The sequence below is a fragment of the Sander vitreus genome, chromosome 15, assembly GCF_031162955.1.
Source record: "Sander vitreus isolate 19-12246 chromosome 15, sanVit1, whole genome shotgun sequence".
In the NCBI taxonomy this organism is placed as follows: Eukaryota; Metazoa; Chordata; class Actinopteri; order Perciformes; family Percidae; genus Sander; species Sander vitreus.
The window spans coordinates 17,059,290-17,071,583 of record NC_135869.1 but is presented as its reverse complement, the minus strand read 5'-3'; positions in this window follow the sequence as shown (position 1 = coordinate 17,071,583).

Genomic DNA, 12,294 nt, shown 5'->3' with positions numbered 1-12,294 from the left:
TTGTCTCTCTTCTTCCCAAAATACACTTACTGCACTCAGAATGTTTTCTTCTCTTGCAATGCTCCTCGTACATCTCTAAACTCTCTCCCTCTTTACTTTTGGTTACTCAAAACTGTTTATACTAACCTACCTGCTGCCAATGTACTGTATTTTAACTACAACTCGAACTATAGATGCATCACAGAACTATACCTCTGGGTATAGCTCACCTGGTAGAGTGTGTTTCTCATGTACCAAGTTCCCAGCCCTTACTGCAGCAGCTCAGGGTTTGAATCTGGCCTGTGGCATTCTGCTGCATGTCTCTCTCCCCCCCCTCTCTGCCCTATCAATTAAAGGCCAAAAATGCCCAAAAGTATTTCTTAATGACTCCTTTATGAAACAGAAAAACACAAACGGCAAAGGTGGGATTTGATCTCACAACCTTCAGGCTGTGGGGCAGTTTCTTTTCCAGCTAAGTTATTAGGTCTCTGAAATATAATCTCAATCATTTAATTAACATTCAACTTCTTGGAGTCGCTCTGAAGCAGCTTTCAGTTCATTTAATGTATAGATACATGTTTTGCACTTTATTAAAGGGTTTAATTGTTAATCACTTATGTTTGGAAAGTGTTTAATCCCCTTAACTGAGAGAGATAGATCAGTGACCCCCTACTACATTTATTGTTTAAAATTAAGTTGTATATTAAACTGGGCCTACAATAACGTGTGGGTGGCCTCAAGCTTTTATACATAACGTTTTAGTGTATAGAATACAAGCTCATAAAATAATAGTTGTTGGCTTTAAAACTACAGTAAACATAAATGTGGCAATCCTTAGGATTAGCTGTATCTGTGTATACCTTAGACTCTTGGAGGCTATCTTACCTATGGGGCAGTAAGCCTATCAATGTTTTTTTTCTTCACAAATAGGCTGATTTAAATTAGCTAATAATGTGTTGGATTCATGTTACGACACTTTAGTTTTTGGAAAAAACATTCTAAAACATTAACAGGAATTTGGTGGCCCCCTGCAGTAACTCGGGGGTACTTTTTGTTCAGTTCAGTTTTATGGGAACACAATTTTCTAGGAGAGATTGTTGCTCAATGGTGTTTTAAGCTCCCAACGTCTCCTTCCAGGCAGTGCTGCGACCGTTGACTTCAAGACACCTAACCCTAACCCTAACCTTAACCATAACCATTGCCTAATCGACTTCAAGCAGCGCTGCCTGGAAGAAGACGTTGGAGGTTTAAAACAAATAAACAAGATTGTTGGCCTTTGACGGGTCAACTTAAAACAACTTAAGAGGAATTACATACATGGGCCTATTTGGACCCTTATTAAATAGAGGGTGGTTATTGTTTTCTGGTTAAATGCATTGAGACTTCTGTTATTGTTGTCAACATGTCTTGGGATCAAAGAGCTCTTTACCACTGAAATGCACTTATACTATCACTGAAATACACTTGGAAGTGAACAATACAAATGGCTGGATCTCTTCCACAGTGCTCTTAGCAGGAATTTTAGAGGTCAATGTGGATCAAATAGCTCAAATGAAAAATATGTTCATTTAGTTACAGTGCAGCTGACATTGGCATTAATCTAGTCTTTGATGAAACAAAGGAGCCCGGTTGCATTAAATTCTGACAGCATGTGCCGCGACTCTGGAGCTAACATAACAAATACTGCAGCTACATTTCATTTACTTGGTGCTCTTTAATAAATGCATATTTTGGGTTTGGTCACATGTCTGTCACTTGTTCACTAGGCATGCTGTACTGGATCCATCATAGCCTCTAAAACAGATACAAACATTCAGGTTAAGTTTAATTTAGCTGAAGTAAATGTACAGGTAAATTGTATAATAGCTGCATTATACATAGTAGACTTACGTTGTGCCTCTGATGTTTCCGTTTGTTGGGTGGTAGAAAATGAGATACAGTTCTGTGCCAGGCTGAGGCAGAGTGTACAGAAGGTGTAGCTGCAGTCTCCTGAACACAAGCCACAGCACACGTCTACACACATCTGGCAGCAGATGTCACAGCAGTGTTCAGAGCAATATGTCCAGTCTTCACACACACACGAGCAGCCACCAGCCGGTCTGCATTCCTCCTTACTTTGCAAGCAGGAGTTGCAAGGCTTGCAAGACTGTAACCCCATGGGTCTGCCTGTTGAAAACACACACAGACACAGGGAGATAAGATATTGGAGGAAATCACTGTCTGGAAAAATTGTCTTCTTTTCAAGTCCAGAATTGGAATTGATGATGTACATACAAAAGGAACTCTGTGGAGAAAAAGCTGCTGATAATTGACTGTCAGCCTGTCCTGAACATTGTACAAGTTGCCTGCTAGCTCGAGTTACGTCCAAAGTTCTTGCAGTATCTGCGGAAGTTGTTTTCACAGTTTGACTAACTTTAGATAATGCTTGATGCCATACTCTGCCCCCTGAGGTCTTAGTCCAGTCTGCTCCGTCATCTCCCACACACGAGACAAGGAATGAAGTAAGCCTGAACAGCTATTCTGCCCTTCATAGAAAAGCATGACACCCTCAAACGTCACTACCAACAGTTATTCTCTATTAACACAAACCCAGAATGCTCATAACTCCAAATAAACTTTATTTCAGTTCTGAGCATGAAATTGAACAGAGAGGCTCTTTCTTAGGCCTACTTGTCACGGGGCGTTTAAGATAGAGATGGTGGTAAGCAAGGATAATGAGCTATGCAGCATGAATGAGGAAACACTGATTTAATTGTGACAACAGCTCTAACCACCCAAGTTTATGAACAAAAGAAAGATACTAATAGTATGCCAGATGTTTGAAACTATTTGGAACAGTAAATTGCTTTTTGTTTCCCTCACAAAAACATGCTTTAAGGAGAAATCTGTGCAGATTTATTGTAATTATCCTCATTTTACACATGAAATAAATGCTTAAATGAAAGAAAGACGTAAAAATGAGAGAGCATTTACTTTGCAAGCTGAAGTTTGGCAACAAATGCTGAATTTCCTGGAGAATGCAGAACAGATACCTCTCGTTGATCACACATGATCATCATTACAACAATCAGTCTGATCAGATTGGTGTCAGAACACACAACTGTGACGTCCCCGCCTCTTTTGGCTGCTGAGCTGTCTGCAGTAGGTGTGACCGGGTCATCATAGGAAGCACCTTAGCCCTGTGTTTCCGTACAAAAACGTGAGAAAGAGGGAAAACGCTCTCCATTGTTATTCTTTGTTTTCCGTTTCACCACACAACATTCCACTCTCTATTCTTTCATTCATGGAAATACGCTGACACCACTGACTTTCTGACTGCACACTTCACAGCATTATTTGGACAACTAGTTGTTTTGATACTTGCAAATAAATTCATGGTACCTTTGCTGCAGGCAATGTGTTATGTTTTGAGCCGACCATGATACAACAATTTGTGTACAGAATACAGAAACACAATTAGAATGCAGCAATCCGGCACGTATACATATAGCATATTTGCACTTGTGCATGTGTAAAAACTGTATTGTATAGTTTGCCTTAAATTTGTTACATATGCACATTTCACTATTTTGCATTTTAGCAAAGTCTTGGGAGCAGGCCACATGGTATTTCAAGTTGTACTGTACCTTTCTCATTGAATGACTGGTCTAGAGTATAAATACCTCTGTCCCTCCACTGCTTACAAGCAAAAGGTTTGTTACCAGACTTTTAAGTGTGTATTGTGCCATATTGGGGTATTCACATGCCACTTATTGGTATAGCACAGGTGCTCTTCCACCTGTTTTGGACAAACACCTGCAAAGGCATGGGGTCTCATTTATAAAACTGTGCGTAGGATCCTTACTATAAGTGTACGTACGCCCAAAAGCCCAAAATGGCGTACGCCAAAAAAAAATCTGATTTATAAAACCGTGTGTACGCACACCTGTAACGATTGTATTGTATTGTATTTTCAGACATTTGATGATATATGCACAGTTTTAAAGACAGATATTTAGTTATTTACACTGTGTTCTGCAGTTATCTAATGCTAGGGTATTTGATGCTATCCTGTATTCCAGTCGGGCCATCCCCTCCTCCTGCGCTCCATAGCGGACAATGTGACGGCGAGACAGTGCCAATTAAACATTAAGAACAAATTTTTGTTTAAGATTTGAGTTGGAAGTGTTTATGGAAAAAGTATATCTCAGTACAAGCGCAAATAACACTGCTGGATTTAATCTTCATGGTAACGTGGATGATATGGAGTGAAAAAATGTGCGTGAGGCATCAATACTTGAAAACATTACGAGTAATCGTTATTCCCATTTACTTTCTGTAGTCTGACTTCAGTTCACCACCTCACCATCTGCGTCGCCAATTCCTATTTTGTCTCCAAAATGTTCATACTCATGGGTCAGAGTTTGCATGGAGGACCGCACATTCTCCCGTCAAGTTTGTTTTTTATAAATCACAACCTTTGAGTGGGAAGTGGTGTATGCACATTTTCAGCCCCGTTTTGTGCGTACGCCACGTTTATAAATGAGACCCCAGGTCTTGCAGTCTTAGACTTCCAATGAGGTTTTGCTCTATTCATCTCCATGGAACTGTAGGTGAAGAATTTTCGGAACAGAGTCCTCAAGATCAGAGATGTACGACAAAATATCATCTGCAAATAATGATATTGAGCTGTTATTGGATTTAATCTGGAGATTACATATTTTATTTTGCCTTATGGCTTGGGCTAACAGTTCAAGAGAGATCGCAAATAGAATGGGGGAGAGCGGGCATCCCTGTCGCGAGCCCCGCTCGATGGGAAATGGTTGAGAAGGCAAGCCATTGGTTGAGACTATGGCCGTGGGATCCACATATAAAGTATGCACCAGTCAATGAATTTGGCCCCCAAACCAAGCCTCTTCATTACTTGCCAGAAGTAGTTCCACTCTAGGCGGTCAAAAGCCTTTTCTGCGTCCACTGATAAAACTGCTGCCGCTGTTGGAAGGTTTCTGGCTTATTCTATTACATGAATTAATCTGTGTACATTGTCTGGAGCGTGATGCTTTGGTATAAAACCTGATTGGTTGTGGTGGACTAGCTTCTCAATAAAGCGTTCTAAGCGGAGTGCCAAGACTTTGGAATAGAGCTTAATATCAGTCCCAATGAGGCGGATGGGCCTGTAATTTGAGCACTTCATAAGATCTTTGCCCTTTTTGGGTATAACAGAAATTAGTGCAGTGTTGGTTTGTTGGTGTAAAAGTACCCATCTCTATGGCCGAGGTTAAAGCTTGTAAAATGGTAGGTCCTAATATGTCAAAGTACTGTAGAAGAAGTTCTGATGGAATTTTATTCAACCCTAGCGTTTTCCCTTTTTTAACTGTTTTTAATGCTGATTCCTCTAACGTTATAGGTTGACCCAGCTCTTCTGCCTCCTCTGGATCAAGAAGAGGTAGGTTTAGTTCTTTTAGGAACTCCTGGCACTGTGTCGGATTTGGATTGCAGGAGGACTCATACAACTATGAATAAAAGGATTGGAAAGTGGCGTTGATATCTTTAGGATTCGTTGAGATACCTCGGTCTGTGCGGATGCTGTTGATAGTAGCTCTGGACTCGCTTCTTTTTAATTTCAGAGCCAGCAATTTGCTTGGTTTGCAACCATTGAAATAATAATTTTGCCTCACTGTGCATTATGAATTCAGCTCTCCTTCTTAGCAAATCATTTAGCTCTGCTTGACTTGTGACTAAAAGAGTATGTGTAGATTTAGAAAAACATGTCTTTAGAGACTGCTCTAGCGATTACAACGTTCTTCCAACTCCGCAATCCTTGCTTCTCTTTTTCTCTTCAAATTGACTGCAAAGGAAGATGTGAAATCTCTAATAAATCCTTCAGTTGCTTGCCAAATGAATGCTGGGTCCGAAACTCAGCCAGTTTGGCTCTAAACTCTGCATCAAAAGCTGTGTTCTGGAGAAGGGAGTTATTAAATTGCCACCTTTCTCCTAACATGTCACAATGGAATGTGGTTATCAGCGCATTGTGGTCAGACAGAATTGCTGGTTCTATTGCTATCGTGTGGAACATTGCCTTAAGCTCACTAGAACACAAAATATAATCAATGCGGGAGTGGGTGAGGTGACGTGCAGAGAAGAAGGTGTAATCCTAGTAGGATTGTGCATCCTCCATAAATCTGAAAGATGGTGGGATTCCACAACTGCTCTAAACATGTCTGATGTGTGTTTTTGGGCCTTTGTGTGGTTGCCCCCTGATCTATCCTGATTTAAATCTAGCACTGCATTCATGTCTCCCCCTTTAATTAGTGAATATTCATTGCCCTAAAAACAGGCGCAGGACAGGCGTACGCCAATTCCTACGCAAAGCAAGGCATTTATCAATTTGAACGTGAGTGTAGGCTGCGATCAAATCTCACGTCTGGTCTGAACTCGTGTACGCAAGTTTTCCAGTGTGACTAGCGGTGGTTCATGGCATAACCACCCGGCTCAGTGAATTATGATTGGTGAAATGTTTATTCAGTCGCCTATTTAAACGAGCGCATTGGAAGTCCTGAAGTCGAAGCGATGGCAGATCTGGCTCTGTTAGAGGACCTAAATGCGCGCTTAAGACGCGAGAGGGTTTTTCGGGACTGCACTGATTTTTTTATGGAGAGTGACCAGTGGCTAATGAGTCGTTTTCGTCTCCCGAGGCATGTCCTTCTGCAGCTACGCCACGATTTAGAGCTTCGGTTAAAAAGAGAGACTCAACGGTCCAATGCCATACCTGTGTCGGTGCAGTTGCTCTCTACGTTGGGGTTTTTGGCCACCGGGACCTTTCAGCGGGAGATCGGGGATAGGTCTAGTATATCACAGCCAACAATTAGTAGAAGTATGCCAGCAGTTTTGGCGGCTATCAAGTCCCTTTCTGCTAGGTATATTCAATTTCCATATGATGATGCTCAGCAAACTCAGAGATTGCTGGGTTTCCAAATGTGATTGGGACGATTGATTGTACTCATGTGCGTCTGAAGCCACCATCCATGAATGATTACACATTTATCAATCGCAAAAACATTCATTCAATCAACATTCAGATCATATGTGATGCCAGGATGTCTGTTCTGAATATGGTAGCCCGATGGCCTGGGGGGACGCACGACTCTTTTATTTTTCAAAACAGCAGCGATGGAACGAAGCTACAGGAGGGCACACTGCATGGCCGGAGTCATCTCCTCGGTGAGTTACGCCTGTGTACAATTATTATTATAAAAGTTCGACATAGTTCTTTGGTGAAACGGTTTGATGTGATTCCTCTAGGTGACAAAGGTTATCCCCTGACTGAGTACCTTATAACACCGCTTGCAAATCCCCAAACCGAGCAGGAGCGCAGGTTCAACAGTGCGCACACACACACACACACACACACAAACCACAGTGGAGAGATGCATAGGTTTGCTCAAGGGTAGGTGGCTCTGTCTTGGGTCAGCGGGGGGGACTCTGCAATACACCCTAGAGAAGGCCTGCAACATAATTATGGCATGCGGGGTTCTTCATAATATTGCGCTGAAGAACGGGGTGCCATTCGATGAAGTACAGCCAGATGACCCTATGCATAGAGATCCGTGGCCACAACAGCCACTATTGGGGGCTCTTCGAAGGAGACAGGATCTAATTCTGCACTTCTAATATAGTAAGTGCTATCTTTGGGTAAGAATACTTCAAAAAATACAATGTGGAACATTTAGTGAGAATAATTCATTTATTTATTTTAAATGCACTTCAGGTTCTCATTTATCGCTTTCAATGTGTCATTAATGGCTAGAAGTGAACGATTTATTTCACCCATCCATCTACAAATTTTTGCCTGTCTCTCCAGGACTTCAGCCGTTAGTACCGTGGACCAGGATGGGGTGAAGACAAGCGCTCTTCTTCCGCCCGTCTGTGTGGACACTGCTCTGCGGAACCCTGAGCACTAGTGGTGCTTGGTTCTGACTGATCTTTAAAAACAGAAAGTAAAAGATTCAATGCACTTCATTTGTGTGATTATTTTAGGCAGTCCATAAATCAGTGTTTGTACTGTGGCTATATCTCTCACCATTTGCCTGCTCGGACTCAGGTACATCAGTGTCTCTCCTGCCACGAATGCCACTAACGGAGGGAGACCCGATAAGTGCGGCTACTCGCTACTCAGCTGGTATTAATGTCAACTGATCGAAGCAACGCGTTTTTTTGTGGCCAGTTTGATGTCGGACCATTTTTTCTTGACCTTATTGGAAATCAGAATACTACAAGTTATATTTAATGATTTAAGTGTAGAAAATTATTTATTACTTATTGGATAAATTAACTTAAATATTCAAACTCTGCAGGAGTCCGATTTACCGCTGAAACGCTGTTGACTGCAGCAGTAACCTCGGTCCACACCGCATTTTTCCTTGATCCTTTGATTCCTGATTTTAAGCTTCCAAATAAAACCAAGCGGTTTGACTCCACCTGAGACGTGAGTGTCCCTATTTCTGCCTCAAAGAAATTACTTTTCTTTGCCGGATGTCGCTTTTCCATGTCGTAAATTCTAAGGGCGAGGCCTCTAACCCGTGAATATATGTGGGTATGAAATTTAAATTTTCATCGACCATTCTTACGCTCTGATTGGTGTGATATAAACGTTTCATGAATCACACGTGAAGTCTGTCGTAAGATGATTTCTGCGCTCATATCGCTGGTGTCTACGTTAGGTTAATAAATTATGGCCATTGACAGTAATTCATTGGTTAGACGTGGGAAAAAGCTTACGCCATATGTAGACAGTGCATACCGAGACAAAGGCTATTTTCCTACTCCTTATTGTGGTGCATATATAAGATATACTGCCTGATAGATCTTTACTACTTTTATCTACGGTGAGTGTGCATTTCCATGACAGTAACACAATGGAGCCCTTGGTTTTGGTGTTGTCACTAGATGAAGCCGCAATCTTGTAGTATTTATTTTATAGGCAATTTACATATCTTTTACGTAAATGTGACTCTTGTATAAGCGCTACATCTATATTCTTTCTTCTTAAGTAGTCCAGGAATTTAGCTCGTTTGATCGGCCCGTTTAGCCCCCTGATGTTAACTGAAAGGATTGAAAGTTCAGCCATCTTCAAAATATACACGCATACATCTTGTGTACCCTACCGGAATTCGCTGATACATTTGTAGCAAAGAGTGAACTGTTAGATCTGAGCAAGGTGTGGTAAAAACATAAAAAATAAAATAAATCCCCTAACCCTCTGACACCGCAGACCCCATCCCCTATCTGTAAGATACGTGGCCACATCAAACGCAGCATGCGTAAACTCCAGCCCACAATTACCCCTCCTGTTTAAAGTCACAGGTACGTTGAAACAGGTCTGATGAACTTCTTATGCTAAACATGAACGGTGCTACAAAAACCCTAGAACTAGGTCTCAACCAGCTATCAAATTCTGAAATAAGCTATGTGAAAAACATACCAATCTAGTTGGAGTAACAAACGGACTATAAGCTGAACAGCCAGCATTTATCATGTACTTTCAGTCTGGTTAAATGTTCCTTTAAAGCTAGGTTCCAACACTTACATACAGTGTCCTCAGCATTTATCATGTTCTTTCAGTCTGGTTAAATGTTAACAAAACAGACTATAAACTGAATAGCCAGCATTCATCATGTTCTTAAGGTCTGATGAAATGTTCCTTTAAAGCTTGGCTCCAACACTTACATAGAGTGTCCTCAAGTCAAACTTGGTACAGTAGCCCAGATACCGCTAGTCCACAACGGATCACTTCTTTCCAAAAACCAATGATCCTGTGATTAAAAAGTCTCTCCAGGAAACAGATTGTCTTTATATTTTTACTTACATTTTGTATTCTCACAGGAGCTATACTCATCACGGTTAATCAAGGACAGAGAACAGACTACATCTGTTCACATGGCAGCTCTCCTGATGTTTTATTATTTCCCTTCCTTCTCCTCTCTGTCATTCTGTCTCTTTCTCTCTTTCACCCTCTTCCTCTTTTTTACACACACACACACACACACACACACACACACACACACACACACACACACACACACACACACACACACACCTTTGTGCTACCCATAACACAAATGTCAGCACACTGAGTTTGACAGGTGAACGACAGTGAAGCGGATTTGACCTTGCCGGCACTGAGAGTGAAGTGACAGTAATAAAAGGTGGTAGTGAGCTATTGTTGGCCCTAGGGCATCTATTAATGAATGACATGAAACAGCCGTGAGATTCTGGGACAGGCATGGGAGGAGCACTGATGGAGGACAGGTGACAGCAGCCCACACACAGCCCTCACCCGTGATGAGCTCAGCCAGCACCTCGCAAAGGGTTCACACTTATACATTCCATGGCATGTACTCAGATGGCTGCATCCATACACGGATGTGCACACAAGCATTGCAAGCAATGTAAGGAGTCAAAAAACACAACCACCAACAAACACTCTCCGTCTGAAGACATTCTGTCAAAACCTTGTGTTTACTGTAGAATTAATCACCAGCTATTTCATTACATTATTCATGGATTAAGTAGACCTCTCTGCACCTGAGGGCAACTTACATTTTTTTCACCTCCCACTCACTCTGACTCTCATACCCGGATCATGTACTGATACAAACCCCAGCGACAATTTGGCTTAATCCCCAGCTTCCCCTGCTGTAGTGCATCCACTACAGAATTGTTGGAAATGAGGCTATTTCAGGGATCTTATATATATATATATATATATATATATATATATATATATATATATATATATATATATATATATATATATATTCATATTATAATCATATTATATTCAACACACTGAAAGTATAGCACAGTTTCGGGTTCTCTCACTCCAGAATTGGTTGGTCTTTTGAACTGATATCTTCTGAATTATAGATAATGAATTGATAGGGGTGATAAGTGTCAGACCACTAATGGAATGCAGTACTTACCCTCCGTAATCCCTTTGTGCCCTTCACTTAGTGTCAGGATAATTAGATTACTGCTGCTGATAACTTCTTTTCTAGCAGACACCAGTGTATACATACACACACACACACACACACACACACACACACACACACACACACACACACACACACACAGACAAACATACACCTATATAATGGACTTGGATGAACTTGTCAACACATTTGGACGCATGGAAATACTGTAGTAGAGAAGTGGGAGGAGACTAGTTTGAATAAAACTATGAAATGTTGACAAAATTGTATTTTTCATTAACTTAAAGTTTCAAGATTTTTAATTTTAATTTAAGTGGGTCCCCATTTTATTATCTGTAGCGTGCATGTGCATGAAGAGACAGATGCATACGCACAGGCATGCGGGCAATGCAACATCCTGCAGTCCATTTCATCCTATTCATGCTAAGTCAATTGACAGCACAAGAAATATGCTTACATGTTAAGGGGTATGAAAGTAGTAATTCTGAATGAACTGTTGCTATGCTCTATCATCCAAATCTGGATGTTCTAAGGCAGGGACGTGCAGAGACATTTTGCGCGGCAGGGGCTCAAGGAAAAACAAGGCTATAGTTAATAAATAATTATTTACATGAAATTTAAACAAAACACTTAAATTTATATATTAACACAACTCTGACTACCTTACCAATTCATCTTATTAACCTTATGCAATTGTTTAATAGTTTTAATAAACACTCAACAAAATAATCAGTTCACACGGAGACTTTTTAGTGTTCATCAGGTTAATCACAAACAGCAAAGGAAACTCTGCCACACTCGCTGATGCTATGCTACTAGTTTCAAGTATATATTTAGAACAAGTGACTGCACCAAGGAGACGGACATAGTTTCACTAAAAATGTGTTTATTTTGCAAATGGCAATAAAGTATTGTAATTTGTTTGGTGTTATTGGAATAAATAACTCTATAAAAGTTTTATAAGTCTATAAAAAATCTTTTTTATAAAAGATTTCAACAAAAATCTTCACACTAAACTGAAAAAGGCTGCTGCTGCAATTTTGTTAATTTTACAGGAAAAAACACTATTATTAGATGAGGAGCCTACTTTCAAAATAATGAAGTCACTGTTTAATGCAGGACACTTTTTTTTCATGTTTTGGTCAGTTTAGAGATTTTGGTCTATTTTGCTTTCATGTCTTCTTTTACAATTGCACACAGCACAACCAAATACATAAACGCCCTGCAAATACACACAACACAACCAAATACATAAACGCCCTGCAAATACACACAACACAACCAAATACATAAATGCGCTGCATATACAAAACAATGCAAAAAAGAAAAGCACGCAAACCCT